The sequence below is a fragment of the Falco cherrug genome, chromosome 4, assembly GCF_023634085.1.
Source record: "Falco cherrug isolate bFalChe1 chromosome 4, bFalChe1.pri, whole genome shotgun sequence".
In the NCBI taxonomy this organism is placed as follows: domain Eukaryota; kingdom Metazoa; phylum Chordata; class Aves; order Falconiformes; family Falconidae; genus Falco; species Falco cherrug.
This window is the reverse complement of record NC_073700.1, coordinates 34,813,567-34,836,523: the sequence shown is the minus strand read 5'-3', so window position 1 is coordinate 34,836,523 and position 22,957 is coordinate 34,813,567. Positions and strand designations below refer to the sequence as shown.

Here is a 22,957-nt window from a genome sequence, read left to right as displayed (position 1 = left end):
ATGGTACGCTAAACATGGTGAGCCGTGGGGATTAGGGGTTGTTTAGTTACATTCTCAAACCCCCATGGCTCACCCGTTTATTGCACCATCACAAAGCAGTGGTTACTGTTGGGTGTTTCAGTGTGGGAGGGAGGAGGATCCATGGTGCTGTTGCCTAAATTAGGAGGCTAAACTCCCTGTACAGACAGTGGAAAAAAAGGAGGTGCCCCGGAGTATGTTTCCAAACAAAAGAATCTCTCTGTAATAGGAAGCTTAGGCTTTTAATTTAGGTGATGCATATTACCAGGATGAAAAGTGTGAGCACCACATTTCCCACCCCAGTGCATCTGTGACTAGTTTGGTTTCTTTCCTTCATTTTCATTTTTTACCACATCTCTTTTGGTATTTTTTCTCCCTTTCTTATCACGGTGGTACTTGAAATCATTAAGCTGGGTGGGCAAACATTGGAGGTAAAGAATTAATAGAGCAGGCAGAAGACTTGGGTTGAGTGCGTAGCAGGGAGAAAGACAGCAAAGGCAGTACAACTTGAAGATAAAAGAACAGTAGAGAGGTAAGAATTGAGCAAAACTAGACATCAGTGACAGGCTGAGCATCAGTGAGTACCCCTGGGCATCCCTCAGGTCCCATGGGGGTGCCACCGGTGGAATCCACTGTGATAAGCGTGTCCTTGATATCCTTCCCTTTTCTTCTCTAATGACAGGAGAGTCGGCTGTGGTCTGTGAGAACGCTGATGGAGGTCAGCACCTTGCAGACACTGTCCTACACTGTTTGGGATCAAGGACATATCTTAGTAATGTCATCAAAGCTATATACCTGGTCTAGGGTAAATGCATCACACACTAATATGCAAGTGATATCCTGGAGAGAGCTGGAAGATTTATTGTCATTAGTGTAGGCACACACACACTGCAGCTGTGTGCAATTTTGCACACACCTATAATTCCATCCCCTGCCTGGTAATCTGTCTCCCAGGGATGCAGGGTGACTTTCCAGAAGTTTTAAACAACTACCATTCTTAAAAATAGGCTTCTCAAGAAATACTTATTGCTGCTTTTTTAAATACAGAATTTACTTCCTATGTCCTGCAGTCAGGATAATAGTGTAGTCTTAGAACAAAAAACAGTGTCACCTTTTACACTTGAAGCCTTTCAGCATGTTTGTACATTGCACATTGATATAAATGCTTCCTTTGTAATAACACATAGTAAAACATCCAGGAAAACTGGGAGCTACAAACCTGACTAGAGAAATGCAGAATTTGTCCAAATATGGTTTTATTGTAGAATACAGGTGAATTTAGTAACAACTTACAAGGTATGGATACATACCACATTAAAAAAATTACGTGTAAAAGACTGTGGCTAAAGGTTTTCAGTTTGCAGTGCTAGAGTTTCATTTTGATTTTTATTTTAGGGAGTGTTGCTTGTTTAGAAAGAGTAATTGAGGGACGTCTCTTAACTTAGCCAGATGGATCCTTGTGGAAAACGTTGACTTTTCTTTGCCTCAAGGTTATTTCCTCCTGACCATGCTGACAGCTGAAGGTAACTGCCTCAACAGCCAGATTTCCTTGGCAGAAAATCTGAACATCCTGCCTGACATACAGGGTTTCTCTAGAGCAGATTTAGGAGCTTTGCTGTGGGGAAGTGATAACGCAGGAACAGATTGAATGAGACATGAGTTGCTTATGCAGGAGGTGCCAATGCACAAGCACATTGGGATGCCAGACCTACAGAGGAGATCCAGACTTTCAAAGTTGATTCTCAAATGTCTCAATACAGGGCTGTCAAGACAGACATGTAGGAGCTCCAAAATGGTGCCTACCAGAAGGCCTTATATGTATATAACTTGGTGGGTCCCATAAATTTTACAGCCCCATTAAAGATACATTGCCTGACTGTGTGTTGTGATCTCAGTTCTCTCCTCCTCACTGCAGAACATAAATACTGTTGCTGTTCACTCACAGACTGTCTCTGTCCCTCATCAAAGGTGTCTTCATCAGCTCCAGAGGTCCCTTAAAGGAGTTGAACTTTGTTAGGAGATGTTAAGCACCGCCCATCAGCTTTTGGGAATATAAGACACCCCACTGTTAGGATCACTGGTAGGGGGAGGTCTGCGTAGAGATCTTGGCACTTCATGCATCAAAAAATCTGTATGCTGTTTGTCAGCAAAAGTCAGATATCCAGGGACTGAGTCTGTATATTCAGTATGTGAGTACTGTTCCCTTCAGTATGGTTTGAAAAAAGGTTTCCTGTGTGTTTTCAGCAGAGCTGTAAAGAATAAATATTTATGCACTGGAACAGCACATTCATCCATTATCCCAACATATAACCATTTTCCATATAAATGGTTTCCATTGAGATGTCATCCAGATTTTAATCCCCTTGGATCCTGTCTCATCTGATCAAAGCTGCAAGTGGCTATCAATCACGGATGTTACTCCATCCAGCTGGATTGTCATAGACTAATAGAACAAATCACAGAATGGTTTGGGTTGGAGGGGACCTTAAAGATCACCTAGTCCCAACCCCCCTGCCACGGGCAGGGACACCTCCCCCCAGCCCAGGCTGCTCCCAGCCCCATCCAGCCTGGCCTTGGGCACTGCCAGGGATGGGGCACACACAGCTGCTCTGGGCAGCCTGGGCCAGCACCTCACCACCCTCACAGTGAAGAATTTCTAATCTAAATCTTCTCTAAATCTACCCTCTCCCAGTTTAAGGCCATTCCCCCTTGTCCTGTTGCTTCCCACCCTTGCAAAAAGCCCCTCTCCAGCTTTCCTGCCGGCCCCCTGAGGCACTGGAAGGTGCTGTAAGGTCCCCCCGGAGCCTCCTCTGCTCCAGGCTGAACCACCCCAACTCTCTCAGCCTGGCTTCACAGGAGAGCTGCTCCAGCCCTCTCATCGTCTTCATGGCCTCCTCTGGGCTTGCTCCAGCAGGCCCGTGTCCTCCTCATGCTGGGGGGCACAGAAAAATGTTAAATGATATGTTCATTTGAGTGGTTATCGATGGGAGCAGGATCTTACAGGCTGTTTCTTTTTTAAGTGCTTTGTTGTTGCCAAAGGCAACAGGCAAAGGAAATTGACTATAACTGTCTTCATTGTATGAAAGAAAGGATTGTTACAATGAAGAGCATCATGTTTACTACCTGCTTGACATGCAGCTATTATTTGCGTGAGAATGGGAGTACAAGGGCTGCAGTCCCTCCAAGGGGGTTGCAAAGAGACAGTGCTGCTGAAACACGAAATGGGACATGGCAACTTTTCCAGTTACTTGATGTGCAGACGGTGTGAGCTGGCATTGCCTGACAAGCCGGTCCTGAAAACGGTGCACGAACACTACAGGAGAGGGGATTAGTGTCAGCAGCTTTAGGTACAGCCTTATCCAAAGTCACAGCTGAGACTGGGACAACAGGCAACTTGCAAGTCACCCTTCCCTCAGAAGGGAACGTCTAGTTTGTAGAAGTGTGTTCTGAGGGGAAATGCAGTCGGTGAAGCTAAGAGAGGAAAAGTAGATTCAGCACAAGGTTAAATGAGGAAAGGGCAAATCCAGTCCTGTGCAGGTTGGGGGTACAGGGAGACATCCTTTTGAGGCGTTCATTTCTTCTCAGGAGGCACGATACGGAGATCAGCAACCTGTGGACAATGTGGCAGATTGTTTCCTTGCTGAGGCCATCTCCAGCCTGGTCCTATACAGGCTCGGCTGGAGACTCCGATTCCCCCAGTGTGCCAGACTCTTCTGCTCACCAAAGCTGTTGGTGGACCTGGACCAGCTGCCTCCCTTCCTTGTCTGTCATCATATGTGGCCCTCCTTGTGCAGAGGTACTGGGAAGAAGTGGAAGGTTCAATGTGAATTCTTCGCTCTAAAATAGCTTTACTCTGTACCTAGATGAACTCCTCTTTGGCAAAGCACAAGTGACCTGATCTGTGCCATGTTTCCTCCAGCAGAATCCCTTATTATACCATGGGCAGGAGTTCAGTTTAGAATGGCCACTGCGATCCTGATTGCTGCCCAGATTACTGGGCAGCAATGCAGTTACAATTACACAGCTCCACATTTCAACAGGCATATTAAAGTTGTGACTTCTACTTACAGTCTTCCTTCTGCAACGAAAAAATCCCAGCTTCCGACCCACTGGCTGGATTCAGTCCCTGAATTCGGTTTTTCACTCCCACGTGGACTGTGCTGTGAATCCCTTGCCTTGCAAGTTGGTTGGGTGTGCAGCAGGGTTCCTCAGTCATTGGTGCGAGGTCAGTGAGTCATCACAGGCATGGTGCCAGGTGGTATCTGCACCAGTCCTCCTCTGGACCAGCTTCTCAGGGCTGCCGTATCCTCAGGGTAGACTGGCCTAATCCTCATCATTAATTACCCTACTGGGTTTATGCTTGACTCGGATCTATGGCCCTGGATAGACCAAAGTATATAACAGGATTTTTTTGAGGGGTGTTTTCTAAGATGCATTTCTGGCAGAAGAAGGGTCCCTAGGAAAGGAGAGAGCCTCAAGTGAGCCTGATTTATTTCCCCTTGGCTCTTCTGTTGTCTTTTCTTAGTTTATAAGTCAAACAGGTTTTCTGCTATCTTCATCCCTGTGGGGTAAACCCAACTCATAAATAAAGTAGAAAAATAATCAAGCTACCCTTATTCCACATCATTCATCAGCACCAAAAGAGTTCTTTGTAGATTAGACTGTGTTCTCCCTGGTTGCTTATTGATAATACTGCTCTAGCACATTGAAGCAAGAGTTTTCAGTTTCTTACAGGCTGTTGAGAAGAAAATTTTCTATTTCATTTTAGAAAACACATCCTTCTTTTGGTTTTCAAACTGAGAGAAAAGAGCTCTGGAGCTCAATTTACTGAATAATATGCACAGGTAGTAGTAATCTGCATGTCTCCAATATTTTTATGCTACTACTTCAAAGCACTCAACATAAAGAAATGTGATTTACAGGAAGAGAGAAGATAAACCACTAAGATGCCAAATATTTACAGGGTGGAGCAAAGGAGTTCTCCAAGGCATGGAAATGAAAGCATCCTGTATATAATTCTAAAAGAAAGGAAGCTGTAACTAAGCAAATACAGAATTTCATCCACTCAACGTGCACATATATGCACACAGTGACATATAAATGTATGGCTTCATTTACTTTTCACATTTTTGGCAATGAATTTTTGGACTCACTGGGTTCTGTCAAAAGATTGAAGCCCAAATTTGTCTTTTTCTCCTGGTTTCAGGATTCCCAATGACATTGGCGGCTGCTGCTTTTCTGTACATTTAATCTGTTAGTGTGACAAAATTGCTGTGGTGAGCTATACACGGTTTAAGGAGCATGTAAGAGCCACTGCACACACAGCCCAGACAGCATTTTAATTTGCTGCACCACAGATGATGCCGGCTGCAATAAATTTACTGTGAGTAGACTAATTGCAAAATAACCCTAATTGAGTAGTTATCAGCAAACTACATCCTGTGGAACAAAACTGCTTACAATTAATAGCATTTAAGCCATACACTGGTATTCTGCAGAACGCTAAGATGTAATTACACTGTGTACAGAGATTGTGTTCTGTTCTAGAAACCATGTTTCCAGCACTTCTTTCATTAGAAAGGGCTGTTTCAAGATTCAGTACTTGCATTTGAGGCTAAATGAGTTTATGAAGTAAAGTGGTGTCTCTCTCCTCTCCCCTTACATGTGTAAAGCAGAACCAACTCTAATAAAATCAGTAAGGCTGTGGCATTGTAGGGAGTATAATGAGATCTCAGGAAGAATGTATGTGGCCATGGATTCTCAGATTAACTTCTATCATAGCCACATGTACAAGTTGAGTTAGTTAAAATTAGTGTGTAAGCAATGAGAAGATACTTCATTGGTTTTGGTTGAAAATGGACCCTGCCTCATCGTGTGGATGAGGACTAGGATATATCATGTATGTGATGAAAATGCACGTAAATGCTAGGACCTGAAGTGCACACAAGCCCCTGTCACCAGCCTGGGTGTGCAGGCGGGGATCCCACCGTCGGGCTGCCCGTGTTGCGTTTGGGTGACCAGTGTACTCCAGTCATTGGAAGGGAGGGACGAGGCAGCCCTGATGTAGGTGCTGCCAAAGCACATCACCTCGCTGACAGCTGAATTGCTCCCTGGGCAGGGGGCCAAATGCATGAATTATCCTCAGAAACTGAATCCGGCTGGTGGGTCAGACACTGGACAAGCTTCTTTGCAGAAGGAAGATCGTGTACACCTTGTAAGGGAGCTGGATTTGCTAGCAGTGCCCTTGTGGCATCCCAGAACAGGGTGCCATTGTTTTGCCACCTCCCTGCATCTCTGGGGACAGCTGCAGTGTAGAGGACAGAAGACTCGTGTTTCTCAGGGATGGGTGAGCTTGTGGCGTTGCAGAGCTGAGGGATTCTTCCAAAAATAAAGCCATTATGAGCGCAGGCTGGCTCTGTCAGCACTGTCTTGCGTAGTTTCAGCTTTGGTTTTAGAAGAAATTCAGTGAGAGGAAAACTCTGTTGAGTGTCTTTGCCAATTAGCCCTTTCATTTAAATACAGAAAGTTCCTGTCTTGATCATCTGCAAATTTCGAAGTGGGAGACTGCAATCAGGCTGTTGGTCCTCGTTTTTTTGCATGGAATGCTACTGTCATGTCAGGCCTGCCTGGTCCCCTGTGGATCTGGTGGCTGCAGCGTTGGTCTCTAACACGCCAGGGCAGCAGGCTTGCAGAAAAACATCTTGACAAATGGCATCTTGAGGAAATGCTGAGACCAATGCATGACGCAAGGAATGGAGGGCAGAAGGGCTGAAAAATTTATGGTCAGCAGTCCTATTTCTCACCAAACTTCTGTTTTGGAAAATTATATCGTTTTATGGAGCATTAAAGGGGGAGTGTGGGCAAGCGTGGGAGAGGATAATGGCTAAGTATGTCCTCACTGCAAACCTCCTGGGAAGAGAGCACAAGGGTAACAGAAGCTCAGTGAATGTTTTGATAAAGATTACTGTGTATGTACAGAGATTAAAAAAATGTACTTAAGTGATTGTGAATGCTTCGTGATGATCCTGAAATGTGTGGACAGAGCGCTGGCGGGAGGGTCAAATACAGCCATGGCTAGAGAAAATTACTGAGGGGGGACAGGACGCAGATGACAAGAAAAAAACCAAACAAAAGAAAGAAACCCCCCCAAACCAAAAACAAAACTGCCTCCCCTGTAGCAGGAAAGCTTGAGCCATACTGGCAGTCATGGTTTTTTTCATGTAAGATAGGTGTTGGACCTCTGGAGTGGATTCACTACAGTGATTTTAGTAGACAGACCTTTAAGAGAAAGCATGGCATCTAATTCTTTTATTTTTATTCAGTGCTAAGCTTGCAGCTGTGCGATGTAAATGCACAGTAGTACTGAACCAAGCTTGAGTTAAGGTTGCACAGGCAGCCTCAATGTTATATTCTTTCTTATTTTGACTTTGCAGCCGTAACAAAAACTCTGTTAAAATCTCATTGTTATGCACTAATAACAAGCAGGCAGCAGCGACTTTCAGATTTGCTTTTTTATTTAGGCCTAACATGTCACCAAGGACACGAGGAGATTGCTGGGGCTGACTCGCTGGAAATTCAGCTCTGCCTTGCTAATCATGGCACTTCTCTAAGTACCGTTACTTTGTGAAGTAATACTTCGTTTTCACAGGAATCTACAGCTGATGAACTGTTATTTTGAGAATGGGGAAGTGTCACATCCCAGAAATCCCACGCTATCTGTGGCTCAAGGCTGCCACAATTTGGTTTGAAGTCAGTGTCACTGACTATATTACTTTAAAAATAACTGAGGGGACAAGTCTTGACATTTAATTTCCTCCTCCTGAGCTGGGGCAAAAGATTTTCCTCTTTTGTGGCTTCTTGAAACCATGCCTTAACTATTTACAGAGTTTGTTACGGGATTAAATATATAGTTAATGGGAATGCACTCCTTTTCAGACAGGTTTTTGGAAGTGTACATTTATTTGATGTATTTCAGGAGTCACTGGGCTTTATGAGGCCAGTGACTGTTCTGTAATGTCTTTCCTTGGAGTTGTTTAAGGGATCTGCTCTGAATTAAAATGCCAGCAGTCTAGGCATGAAGCCAGTCTTACAGGACATTAATGCCATTTTAAGACTCCAAACCGTAATTTAGTTGTTTCTGTTGCAAATATTTTTTATGCAGAAGGTAGTTTTAAAACAGCAGTCTTTTTTTCTCCCTGAGTAATCATGACTCCTATAGAAAAAGTGAATGACAAGAATGTGTAGCTGAGAAACCTTGGAAAAGATTTTGAAATTGCTCAGTGTATATTTAGTCTTCCAAATAAATGCTCATCTTTGATAGTTTGAGAGCATGTTAGAAGTGAATAGCCCTGATTCCCTGCTCATGCTATTTTAATATCCATGGTATGTCACTGATTTGTCATCTACTTGTGTTAAAGAAATTATTTCTGATTGGCACCTTTGTAGAGAAGAGCATAGTATACTCCCAACTCCCAGTATCTACTGCTGTCACCATCAGGCTTCACTGAATGCACATTAAATGCTGAAGTAGTTCTATTTACAGTTGTACTATAAAATAAGATATCAGTTTTAAAGTCATGGCCCTACTGAAAGGTCTGTGGCAAAAGTCCATCATTCTCCTTCTCTAGTTTTCTCATCAGCCTCCCGGGAGGCCAGAGAATTTTTCAGTCCTTTCTCCTAGAGCTTGCTGAAGCTGAAGCATCGCTACCATCTCCTGTGTTCAGTGCTTACTTGTCTGTTATCTTCTAGTGGATGTCACTGTAAGAATGGTGGGAGATTTAAGCCAAAAAAACTGAATTATGCTGCAGGAAAGTAATTATTTATTAACTCAAACTCGGCAGTTTATCGAAAATAATTTGCATAGCAATTTTGAAATCTGTAGGATTTGTTCTGTAGGGCTAAAAGGCAACAAGCAATTCAGAAAAGAATTTCTCCATACTCTGTTCTCATGACAAAACAGAATCTCCTACAGACAGTGGGGCCAGGAGAGCATTGGCGGTGCTGCAGTGGCTGCATTCCTCTGCCACACCACCTGCTCTGCTACAGCTTTTCTGGGCATTAGAGGTTTTGAAGGCCCTTCTGCATCCTTACAGTGGGTTTTGTCTAGACTGAGGAGAGTGGGTGCATTTAGGTTGTCAGTGGGTGGTACATATTAAGCTTCTTGGTAAGCAAGTGAGGGTTTGGTTCAGACTTGGCTCCAGGTTTCCCATTCATCATCACTGCATGTACACACTGGCTGTGCTTTGGAGGGACCATACTGTTCTCCTGAGGCAGAGAAAGTCAGTGGCAACTTCAACTTCGCACATTTTTATTAACAAAAGAATGGATACTGCCTTTGAGTTATGCCAGGAGTTTAGAAGAAAAATGCCTGTGTCCTCATGAATCAAAAGCTTTCGTTTAGACACTGCTCTCCTTACTCTGTATTGCTCTCTGAGGAATCACTACCATGGCACATGAAGGTTCTTGTAGGACATCCTTCTGACCTCTGTCACGCTGATGGTTTGGTGGCCAGCTTTGTGAGTTTGAACATGAAACTATGGTACTGTAAGGGTGTTGATTCATCTTTGTGTAGATCAGCTTGAAGAAGGTCATCTCCCACTTTCTTCTTGCTAATTCCTCTGACTTGCATTTGTTTACTTTAGTGACCCATTGTCCTGGAGGCATCATAGTTAGAGCAGATGTAGGTCTTACCAGGGAGCACCACAACAAAAGCTGTCTGTTGGAAGGATCTTTTTCTACAAATCTTGTTGGAAACCTCACTACTCAACTGATGTTCAGGGCAGCCCTCTGACTTGAATGTAATTGCTTGTATCATTCTCTTTTTTGTGAGGTGATTGCTTCTCTTTTCTGGAGACTTTCTTGCCCAAGCTAATGGTGAGGTGTTTTGTTGGAGTCTTGAATCACTTGTGTAACTCATTAAAAATTGCAAGAGAAACATCTGACTGGTGAGAATGCACCTTTGTTTGTGACCGGCTGTAAATAGCAGCTTAAGCAGTCTTGCTGCTTACTCACCTGTGTTTTTAATTGGAAATGGAGGTTTCCATCCAGCCAATGGTTATTACTGTGCAGTGGAGTATTTTAAACCATGCTACTTTTAGACTGAAAGCTTCTGTGTATGCGGTGTGTTACTGTGCTGCATAATATTGTTGAGCTCAACAGTAGCATGACTAAACAAAACCACACATTTTCATGTTCTCCATCTATTTGTGGGCTGTGATTCATTCTGGGCAATTTACTGAATAGGAGGAGGGGAGAAGGGGAATTTTAAAAGAGGAATTTACTGCAATATTTGTTTTACCCAATTGTACTTTCTCTTTTGCATGGGACCTAGGTGTAGGTGCTCTGAAAAAAATTCACTAATATATCTCTAAGTCTCTGAACAGGTTCAAGGATCTATCTCAGTCACTTTCTGTGTCTGGGGAAGTGTTACATTCTTTGGTCAATTATTCAAAAGCATCATAAGGAGTATACTGCCTTACAGAAAGGAAAGTTAGACATAGACAGGAGAATCCAGCCTGGCTCAGTGGCCCACCTTGCCAAAGTAAGCAAATAGCTAACAAGAGGTGTAGCTGAGATCAACTGTGAATAGAGCTACTGAGATAAATTGTGAATAAGACTTCTACATAACACACACTGTATTTGCCAAGCCACAGCAGAGGGAGGCAATGGAGGGAGTTTTATGTGTTTTTGTAGATAATTCTACTGTTTTCTGCCAGGAGATGAACACAAAACCAAGCTCCCCATGAAGTATTAAAAGCAAAGTGGAGTAGAGGTTTAACTGATATATATTGCACTAGCTATGATTACCTCACTTAAATGATGTCTTATTTCAGTAACTTTATTCAGTAACATTTATCAGTGCACCTTGAAATGTCTTTGCGCACTTCCATCTCTGTATTTTCAAGATCACTAAGAAAAAGCAAGGCAATTCTGTTCCTACAGGAGCAAGCAAAGATAAGAAAAGAGGTGTTCAGGGCTGGGGTTCTTGTCTTACCAGTCAGTGGAAGAGTATGGTCCAAAGCAAAGCACATCCATTCAGTGTTTTGGGAATAAGACCAGCTTTATGGCACTTCTAATTCTGAAAATGTTCTACCAGCAGATCCCTGAAAAGCAAATTGGAAAATCACTTCTGTCAAGCTCCTGAAGAATACTATGAGGAGACTTCAGATATCTCTGGCATTCTTCACCTAGTCAGCAAAAAGGAAGTCTATTCAAAATGGTTCATTTCTGGGTCTTAATGAGAATCCCATTAGATTCAGCTCCATCATTTACAATGAAAAGGCTGCAGTTAACACACAAGTTAACATGTTTTCATTTCTCTCAATCATTTATGGCCATTTGTAGGCATAATTTGCCAAACATGCAGACAGGATCATCTTTGTGTTTTTCTTGATGTTTGCTTTCTATTGCTGCAGACTGCAAAAATTTAGGAAAGAAATGAGCGATATTAGAAAGCCCCAGTGCAAGCTTAAAATGGCTCAGAGAGTTCTACTGGAATCCATCCAAGCCGAAGTCTCATTAGGAAGAAGAAGGGAAAAAGATTCTTTTGTTGTCCCTGTGATGAAATAACATTTTTTCAAAGTCTATTTATTTTATTATCACCTGAGAATGTGAATGATAGTCAGAGAAGTCATTAGAGAGCTCCCAGCTGGAGTAGAAGCAGTATGCTCCATTATGCCATGTCATAAGCCAACCATAAAAGCATTAACTAGAAGGTGAGCCCTAGGCTAGTACTGTGGAAACCTGCGTTTCATTCCTTGATGTGTCACAGGTTTGTTGGGACACCTCAAACAACTCATGCCATATACAGACCAGGGCTAACATGTACTTAACTCCATTGCAAACCTATGCAAAGGAAAATGGTGTGCGGTGGTATTGCTGTTTGTTTGGTATTTAAGTGGGTTCAAAATCCTGTTTATCAAGAGACCTGGAAATTATTTTATTATGAAATAATAAAAACTTTTTCTCAGTCTGCTAAAGGAGTTTGCTGAACGGAAGTATTTTTAAGGAGGAAAATGGTAACAGAGCTTCACTGAAGTGACTTCATTTAAGTGCTGAAATCCATAGTTCTGTCCCTGAAAGACCCTGGTGTTTTCCTGGGGGCATGAGGGCAGGCAAGGCAGCAGTCCAGCTGTAGGTCCAGTCTTACTGTACTTTGAGTGAATTTGTTAACACATCACTGGTGCAGTTCTCCAGCTTTGCATCACAGCGATGCACAAGTGTGAAATTGGAGGAAGAGTTTTCTGCAGTGTTTCCCCTCCCTTTTCAGCCGTTTAGCTCAGCAGCTTCGAACCCAGTACAGGAGCTTGTGTGTGATGTCTGCTGTAAGATGTAGCAGTTGTGCAGTGTATCAGTTGGTTGCTTCTGCATTAGAGACCTGGGAAGAGCATGATAGTAACTTGCTGTCTTGATCTGGTAGGTATTAGCATGTCTGATACTTTTGCATCAAAACCAAATCCATTCCCGTTGTTTCAGGGTGGCTAGAAAGGGAACTGGGGTTTTATTTATCATATATTTCGAAGACTGTCTGGTGCTGTATTAATTTCCTAAGGTAAAGTGACAAAACAGTAATTTTTCATTATGAATCAGCTATCCATGAAAGATTGGATTTAGGTCGGAATTTATTACTGTACAGAACTGAAGCCAATATTTAACATAATGTCAGCTATCTTGATATTAGAGAATTTTAATGGCTGTGCGATTTTATTCAATGATGAAGTTATTTCAGTTGTGTAGTATATGTCTAGGCGATTTGATGTGCAAAGCCTTGAGATGAAAATTGGATAAACATGGAATAAGGTGATTGATTGGTGGAAGGCTGCAATAATGTCTGCCTTGATATACCTTTTATTGTTAAATTATTTATCTAATGCAATCTCCTATACTTTTAGGAGTCTTTAAGTTGGCATTAAATCGATGTTTAAATCTTCACAGTCAGAAAGGCCTCATAACTCAAGCTGATAAATATCTTCTAACATATCAGAAGGAATAATGATCCATCTTAATATCTAAAAGTAGGAAAGAAGCTATTCTTTCTATTTGCTATGAATCCCTGTAGGAGAAGTGAGCCATAAACCAGAAGAATTAAGATTAGGAGACAGAACTATTAGAAAGAAAACACACAGTGGTAGTTTTTCTAGGGAATTGAGAGCAAATTCTGTTTGCTTTGAAAGATGAGTGAAGATTTTCCTCAGGACTGAGCAGGATAGGGTGGGTTGACATTCACATGCTGAGTGGCTGCAGGGGGGGGTGGGGCGCACACAAACCCTTCCAGAGGTCTGTGGGGTGGCTTGTTCCTGGAGGCAAAGAGAAGGACCACTGCTGCCTTGTCGGCCACGGCGTATCAGGTGTCTGCTCCAGATGGGTAATCCTACCTTTGCTGGCTTGTGCTCAGGGTATTAGAAGGTACCACCATGGATCCATGGTGGATCCACGGAATAGAAACACGTGGCCTTGGAAGAGCTGTAAACAAAACCCTGCAGGATGGCATTTGGATTTGTCCCTTGGAGCTAGTGGCTAAGACTAATCCCATGCCAGCGGCCACCAAAGCAGCCCGTGTTCTGTGAAACCCATGCTCTTCCCTGCACGGCCTTTTGCATATCTTCTCTTGCCCAGAGTTTGTCTAAATACAGAGTAACAATTTTTTATTGTCTAGTAAACAGTGTAGATAATTTGGGTTTTTTTTTCTCACCTACCAAGCGTTATATCGGAAGGGCCTGGATTATATATCTAGAAGGCCCATAACAGGATGAGTAAACACAGCCACAGCTGAAGCTGCCCTTTTGCTGCCCGTGTACCAGTTTAAACATGAGAAAGAAATATTAAGCACAGTCAATAGGAAAAAAAAAAAAAAAGAATCCGCATTCAGATGGTAACTAAACCTAATGAAGAGTGAATGGGAAGCACAAGTTCCTTTCCTCCTTCAAGCCGGCAATATTGTTGAACAGTAATGCTGGAATCTTCCTCAAATATTATTTTTTGAGGTGGAGATGGAAAAAATTACCTTATGGATAAATGGGATCTCCAAATGAATTTTTGTCTTCAAGCGTTACAAATCTATTTCAACCTACATCTAAAACTATTCATTTTTATGCAATAGCATAAAGCTGCCCTAAGTAAACCTTCAGTACTTGCTGAGTTTGTCCAGAATTCAAGCAGAACATAAAAACCTTGCATCATCCCTGAATAATACATTTAAAAGCTGATGAAACATATTTCATCATTTGCATAAATCTTGAGTAGAAATTATTATGATTTGACAATTTTCATTATCTCAGCTGAGAACTGAAAAGGATAATTGTTAGCTGGCCTAAATTGGCAGCGCTTCATTTTGATAAAGCAGTGAACCTGACTGACCCTGCAGCTTTTCTAAAATGCCACCGTCTTCCTTTCAAACAGAATTTGCCTATGCTGAGGCAAAACATATTGGATCTTACCTTTCTTCAGATTAATTGGATTAAGCTAGACTGGAAATTGCGTAATACGGCACAGTAGGCATTTAGCATCCCTAAAACTTCAGGCTTCAAAGAGCAGTTTCCCTGGCAGTTCAGGCTCCCTACCTGGGCTTGTTTATTGCTTTGAACATGCAGACATACTTTTATGATTCATAATCATCTATAAAGAAATTCAACTGCTATTTTAAATGCTCTGTTGGGAAGGCTCAGTAGTTATTAATTAATAATGCATCAGTAAAGCAACAAAAAGGCAGGTAAAGATGCAGTTATAAGCATTGGCTGGTCTCTGCTGCCTTCAAAATTGTGTTTATGTCTTGTTTCCCCAGGGTTAGCTCATAAGTGCACGTTGACTCCAGGTTCTCCTCTTCATACTCCAGGCACTTTCTTTACAAAATACTGACTGATGCATGAATATGTCCATAATTAAAAGTAAATCACAATGCCTGTTAGCACGCTGGTGTGGGGTAAAAGGTATAGACTGACTCTTTAACATGATTTCAGTGCCAGAAACCTGTCAGGGACTCTTAAGAAGAGAACATCAAAACACTCAGTAACATTTTTGAAATGCAGAAAATTTAAGCCTCAGTATAATAAGGAAAAAAACACCAAAATCTGCTTTGAATTGCTATTATATATGTTGCTGAAGAGAGTTAGCAGTTGAAGTGTGTACTTTAACTAATTAATGACATTCACAGGCAACAGGGTTACCGCTTTATTTCGGAGTCAGTGAGGATCAACATGGTGAAAGTCAGTGCAAACCTGGTGTAGGTGGTGTTAGAGTCAGGCCAGCTGAATGCTGCTGCTTTTGGAGAGAAAGGATGAACTATTTGGAGATTCCCGACACCCACTGCTGGCTCAGAGATGAGCTCTATTTAGCAATATTTTGTTCGCCTTTTACTTTCATGCTGATTACCACATTTGCAATACATTGTATTTTTGTGTGGTAATTGGTAATCTCGAAAACTTACTTGGTGTGCAAGATTTAGTATTAGTTCCTGCTGTCATGCTGACAAAGAATTAGCTTTTTGGACTCCATCATATGTTCTCAGCAGGCACATATATAATTAAAATGAGCACACGTTGGGTTTCATATTAACACTCAAATCACCTTTGGCAGAAGGTCTCTGCATTCTTTTGGGGTTCTGTGCTAGGGCAATGTAATTATAGTGTCAGGTGTAATTATTTTTAAATTTTATTTTTATTTTAAATGTTATTTTTAAATACATCTTCATTTAACCTAATATTAACCCTTTCCATACTAGTTGACTTTTAGATTTAGAAACTGACTTTGTTCTAATAAAAGGGTTGCCAGCAAACAGACGTTCTATTTTGGATGTTGTCTTCAACTCTGTGAAAGTTGTCCTGTTGAATGGTAAACATCGGGAATCATAAGGCATTGAATTAGTTTACATAAAGAGTCATTAAAAAATTAAAAGTACTTTTACATTAATGGAAAGATGGTGCTTACTGTGACAGTACGGTCAGGGTGGTAAGCAAACTGAGTTTTATTTTTACTTCACCTATTCTAAAATAATGTTCTGAAGTATTCTAAAATATTTCCTTCTGAAGAAATTTCTTGAAGTACCGCCTTAGAGGTACGTTTTCTCTGGTTTTTTTCTTTTAACATTGAAGTTTGGTGGTAATAATAAAACCTTCCATTTGACGATAAGCAGTACCATTAAATTGAATGTAAACATAGAAGGGGAAGGGATTGTTTAACAGGAATAACCTAGAATAGTTGAATAGTAACCTGGCTTTGATTAAAGCTTTTGTAAATTAGTTTTGAAGTTTTGCATGTTGGCATCTGGACCATGCTGCTAGTCATCCCGTTCAGTTTTTGGTACTCCTGTGGAGCAGCAGGGGGTTGGACTTGATGTTCCTTATGGGTCCCTTCCAACTCAAGGTATTCTGTGATTCTGTAATGTGAAAAAAAAAATACTTTTTTCTGACTCTAAAAATAAATACTCAAATTTATTAGATATGAAGACATTTCCACTACGCATTTTAAAGCCAGGTTACAGCAAAACCAACTGAGTTGTGAAGGGGAGGCATGGGCACGATCTACTAAGGAATGACAGCTTTGTCTGGGGAAGAATAGAAGTTGTGTACCGCTGAAGGCTCTTCCAGGCATCCTTAACAGGCCACTTTGGCCTGTATTTTTGACAGTATTAATCAGATCTACAGTCTTCCAGCACTTCAAGTGCATGTGGCGAGACACAGGTGCTCAGGTTGGTAGAGAGCAGTTTTCCAGCGGGAGGTGTCACTGAGGCACGAGGAGAAGGATCCTCAAAAATGCCTCGGTTGTTGTGGGGGCCAGGTGGTGAGCCCTGCCCTGTCAGTCTCACCAAGAAAGGGAGAGAGTGAGAGGTGTGCGTGTACGGATAAACAGATTGCCTTCTAGCAGTACAGCCTTAGGAATTAATATGAAGTGATTTTTTTTTTATCATTCTTTTAATGTCAAAATAAAGATATTGAAAATTAAATTATATTTGAAGGAAATTGCAGATCAGTTGTATTTGATTCTTTTAGCTGGAGTGGGGGATTGTTAAGGAAGCTCAAAGTTAATCTGCATTTCTATAGATCAAGAATTATTCAGAAGTGGAACATGAGCAAACTGAGCAGAATTTGGTTCAGACATGCTAATTCTCTTTTGATACTAATTTTACACTGTTGATTCTCCATTGATTTCAGATGAGTGACTTCTGCTGCATAGCAGGAGATGGATTGAAATGAATTTAGCAGATGAACTGAAAAAAGTTATGTTGCGACTACGTATTAACTAACTCCTTGCCTTAAAAAGTATTATCTATCTTTAGCTACAACTAAAAATAATCTTTGGGGGGTTTTAGCTTTTAAGCTGCGAGAAGGATGAGTTCCTGATCATCCACAGCCACACAGAAGTGTTGGCAGCAGCAGTTGTGATAGTAATTGGAGACCTTGCTATAACTGGAGACCTCACCGACTGCTGATGCTCCAGTGCTGACTTTGTACCTTTCTGTAGTTGAGGTGCTAGCATTAAGATCCTTACTAATCCTACCCTTGCAGATAGTAAAATATGTAACTATTTTTGCAACAAATCTATTGAGGGTTTTTCCCCTGTCTGTCTTTCCCTCTTCATCCTCCTCTTCCTGAGGATGCTCGAGTATCAGTTATGAGAAGGGCTGGCTTAACCTGCTCTAGTGCTGATGTAGTTGCTGTCACGCTGGTGCTACATGTCTGAGGGCTGCGGAGCACTTGCTCTTTCGTCCAGGAGCCTGCAGTTAATGGCAAGCTTTAACCAACTGACAGCCAGGGAGTCTTTCAGTTGTTACTGCTATGCTCTGCCAGTACTTCATGTTTTCCCTGGTCTCCTTTTTAAATAAACATGTCGTTTTACAATCTGTGAGATGTTTCTTGCGTTTCACACTTTTTTGTCTCTTAAATTAGTTTTGCTTAGCAGTTTTGCTGCCAGTTGATATTTTTATGCCCTGCTATACCATAAAACCCAAGTTGTGAATGAATTTGTTTAGTCTGGGGCTTCACATCTTTTTAGAGAAGGAGCTGAATTACATCTGAACACAAGCTTTTTTTTTTTTTTAAGCCTTCCCTTGTGTTAGAGGTGGTCAAATACCTTGTGTATGAGTGAGCAGGTCGCAGGAAAAAAACAATTATATTGGTAGCCAATATTACTGAATTACATCTAGAGCATCAAAACATTTTTTAGTGCTTGCTTTACCTAATTAAAATGCGTAACTGCTTGAACATGTGCCGTCTCATAGTACACTGCACCGTTAAGTTGTTCCTAGAGATCCACGCTAATACATGATGCTCACTTCTGCCAAACTCCCCGAATTCAGTGGTGTGGGATAAGCTGCATGCAAGCAGAGCCTCCGGGAAGCCAAGGTCCTGCTAAAACCTTGCCAGCACATGGGTGGCAGCGTTGGAAGGGCAGGATCAGTCACAACCACAGTAAATGACAAGCACCTGCTGCCAAATTTAGTGCCTCTGACTGCTAACATGAAGTGGAGAGTTGCAGAATGGGAAGGCAGACTCTGAGGAGCAGACCTATAATAATTTTAGAAATAGTATCTGTTGCTATTTTTGTCTGTAAAAGGTCAGCATTATTTTTTTATCTTAAACTTTGCACAAATATTCATATTTTGCAGTATAGAGTCGAACTCTTCTACAAGTTACTGTTTAAGCAGCTCCTTCACATCCAAGAGCATCATAGCCTTGTTAAAATCTGAGAAAATTTTTATAACTCTGGTTTATAAATTATGGTATTATTGCAAGAATTTATTTCACATAGAAATTCTCCCCAGATGCTTTTAACAGCAGTCAGTAACTTATTTAGTCAATAAAATGACATTTTCTGCACATTAGGTTTTTTTACCAGCAAAACTGAAATGTCTAGTGAAATACAGAAAAGTCACTTTATTTTGCTTTTGTTGAACATTTTCCATTGCCAGCAATTTGATTTTCCTTTGTTTTCCTCTAGTGGTATGTTAATGGGATCTTTTTATACTGTGATGGAGTAATGGAGTGAAAGTCCTTTATTTTAGCAACAAGACTACACTGTTCCTTTCTATTCTTTGCCTATAAATGCAAGTGTGAATATACATCCTTGTGAAAACCAATCCAAATAATTTTCATGGGAACATTTATAAAATCAAGCGCAGTTAGTGAGTAGTAATTTGTTCCTTGCTTGCAAAAATATTGCGTTAGGAATTGTTTTCCCTGCTGGCTCAAAGGGATGAATGTTAGAAGGCTAGCGTCCATACCCACCTACTAAGGCTGTAGTTCGCTTACTCATACTAGTGATGTTTGTAAGTAACTACTATTCAGGTGTGAAATGGGGAGTTAAATGATGTCTTCAGCTTCTCATACATATTCAATTAAAATACATTTATGAATAAAAGAGATTTATCTAATATCTAAAATCTCTCTTCCGAGTGGTGAACTTGCTTTTGAAATTCCCGGGAATGCTCACCCAGACTATGTGTTTGGGCAAACTAATGCAGTTTGCAGGGCTGGAGTCAGCCTGTTGGAGGGCAGGGTTGGGGTGTATTTGCAGTGGCGGGTGGAAGCAGGCTGGAAAGCAGGGAAGGCATTTAGCAGCTGTCTTGTAAACGGATGTTCCACCCGATCACAATGAAGCATGGAATTCAAGATATGATTTTTCAAGGCACCCTAATTGGATTAGAGGGATTGTACTAAAGATATGTTGGCTATGTAATGTTTAGAGGATTAATGCCTGATGATTTTTTTTCTTAAGCCATCTTTACTAATCCTTCTTGATCAGAAGCAGCTTCTGGAAAGCATTCCAGCCAGGAAGGAGAGCCCGGTCCTACCTTTCCCGTTTCCAGGAAAAGAGATGTAGGTTGTAATACACGGTGCACAGACCAGAATTCTCCATTTTAATTTGATCCGGAGTGCTTATTGTCACCAGTGCTTGCTTTTTCTAAAAGTGCACTTATTTACCTCCTGAACATTTTCCATGTTAATGAACATTTTTGCAATATAAGGGTGGCCCATGCAAGAATTAACATCTGTTTTCCTGCGTTTTGACCTGTCCGTATATGTTAAAGTCTAGCTGAAGTAGTGTGGTGTTATTTATTGCTAAAATGTTATTGTAAGTTAGCATACCATATGAGTAATATTTCGATGTCTGCCAAAGGAACCAGTGTTACTTGCTTACAGTAAAATCTATTTGCTGTTGGAAATGTCATAATTATTTTGCATTCCTCTGTCTGAGAAGTAATATGCTAGGAGAAGATTGGTTCTCTTTTTCTTCGGTGTTGGGTAAAATTATTCACACTCATCCTTTAGTATACATAGTAGTAAGCTTGCTTGAAGTACAAGAGCAGATCAGTGATAAGATAACTCGTGTTATATTCAGATGGACAAATAAGAAGTACTTTATATAGTGATTGTGCGGTAGGCAAGGTAAGGTTATGTACTTGTTTAGAAACTTCAATTACATAGAGTTAGCTCATTTAATGCACATAATACAGACAAAAGTAAAATGATCGTATAGATCAATGTCAATATTAAGGGAAGGCGTGGATCTTTGAAAAGTATGTAGTGCTCTAATTCCTGTCTAATGGTTCTCACTTCTGCTCATCAAAAGGACTTTGTGGCCTGAGGAGCCTTAAGCAGTGGGTGACAAACTGGGGAGCTTTAAGCAAGGAGACTGGACATGTCCTGGTCTTGGTGGGAGCGCCAGTGGAGCTGAGCCCTGCGATCTGCAGAGCTGGAAGTGAATCTGCGAACACTGGAGCTCATGTCCCTGTATAGTGCTGGTTTTGCTGACCAGAGATAACAAGAAATCACTGGTGCTGCAGAGAAAAGCCTGCAGAAACTGACTGGTCAGGCTTCTGCAGCTCGTTCATGGGAGGGATTTACTTTGGGTCGTTTGGGAAAACCATGTTTACCTGTATCCTTTGACATAAAGGATGCTTGACAAGAGCTATGGTTATGTGTCAGCACGCTTGCTGAAAAATCTATACTCTGAATGCAGAAACTGCATGTGTTTCTGTGGGAAGGTAGATTTTTAGGTGTGGCACTTTGGTTTAAGTATTTCAATTCCAGGTATGTCTTAAATAACCTACCAGTATATACAGTGTGTGTATACACACACAAGGCATATATATGTATTTATGGTACCTGCACATACATGAATCTGATGTCTCACGCATCTTTTATTGTCACAGTGTGAGATTCTTCGAAGTGTTCAGCTATGTCCCAGCCCTGCAGCTTTTGAAATCCATATAGCTTAACCCAAAGGGATGAGGAGGAAGCAAAGCCTGACAGCTTTGGAGTGAATCTGCCCAGACATGTGCTGTTTATCTTTTCTTCTCTCTTTTGATTCTGTTGTGAAATTTGTATTAATTTAACTTGTAGTGCAACTAGTTTCAGCTAAAAGGTAAGGCTAAACTTTCGTATTTTACAGCACATGGACACAAGGCAGAGGTTTGTGGGCTTATTTTTGCTTTTGCTACTGTCAGTTTTTATTCTCAGTGCCTAACTAGTCCCCTTCAAACTAGCTACGTAAAATACCTGTGAAAATCTTGACTTTTTTGGTCTGTTTCCAACATTATGTCTGTAATTGTTTCGGGCACAGAATAAAGGTGCACTCTGTCCTTCCAATTCTGCATTCAAAAAATAGGAGACAGATGTAATGGGAACCTCAAAGGAAGGATTAATTTTGAGTTAGCAAACCAGGTCCTGGTATGGTATAAATTAACTTGATCCTGGCCTTACACCAACTGATTATAATGATTAACTGTTCATTTCTTAAGAATATCTGGGGAAAATGCACTTTACATAGGACTTGAAAGATGACAGCACAGTAAAACAGAATGGGAAGGCATTGATCAAGCAGGTAACAAACATGCTTTTATCTACCTATTCATTTCTTCGTAGTCTCAGCAGTACATAAATATCTCCTGGGAGGTTATGTGAAGTAGAGACTTATTTTAACTATGTAATTGCTTATGTTTTCACTCCTTATTGATTATTCGTGCTGTGAGCATGACAGGAAGAGATGGAGTAAAGGTTACGGATGTGCCAGTCTCCAGACACCCTGCAAAAAAGAAACAGGCACTGGAATCAGCAAAGGCTGTTTCAAATGCTAATTTGAGGCATAAGCCTTGATAGAGCTCTGTCACTATTATGCTTGGGATTTGAAATGTTGATATTGTTACTTTCTTGTTTAATGTATGCCTTGGTTGCTCTGTAGTGACTGGTTGGCTTTCAAGTTTCTGTTCCTTGAAGGATTAAACTTGCTGATGAATTGAGGTGGAAGAAGAAAACTGAACTGAACTAAGGACATTTTCTATGTTTTCTTGTCCTGCACAAGCAATCTAAAGGCTTCTCCAGCAAGGAAGGGAGCAAAGTGCTTCAGTGTAGAGAAGAGCTGACTCTGAAGCCCAGTGTTGGTTTGGGCATGAATGGTGCTGAGCCTGGCATTGGTGTCCAGGTTAGGTTGTAATCCATCTGCAGCCAGAAGGCTGGCATCCTCTGGTGTGTAATTGAGGCCACCTAAATCAGTAGTTGATTGTCTGATTTAGGTGCCCTTAGGGTAAACTGCAGGACCTGGGAGCACCTCTGGGCTGCCATCACCCATGTCCCCAGGGAACAGCTTATGGTACCAAGAGGAGACTGATGTACATGTGGTCCACCACTATTGCTTCAGAGAAACCCGAGTCTATCAGCAGAAAGGGGCCTGGTTGCCACTCTGAGCAATTCTGCCATCGCTAGAAGAGCCTCTGGAGATTCCTTCTGTCTCCACAGACAGTTTGGAGAGTCTGATGTGTTAAATTAGGCACCTAATTATGTTGTGTGAAGCTCACCACTGTCACTGATCCGGAGGGGCAGGGGACTGCAGGCAGCTCGGTGCCAGCAGCCCTGTGGGGGCTCTGCAGGAAGGATGGGTGGGTGGGCAGTCACCCACAGCACACACCAGCTGAACAAGCTGCCCAGAGGGACCGGGGACTTTCCAGCGC

At 41.5% G+C, this 22,957-nt stretch overlaps 1 protein-coding gene across 3 annotated transcripts in view; it reads left to right on the top strand.

The window, feature by feature from the left end:
• XYLT1 (xylosyltransferase 1) overlaps positions 1-22,957 on the top strand; it is a 202,517-nt gene that overhangs the window by 103,678 nt on the left and 75,882 nt on the right. The window lies entirely within an intron of this gene.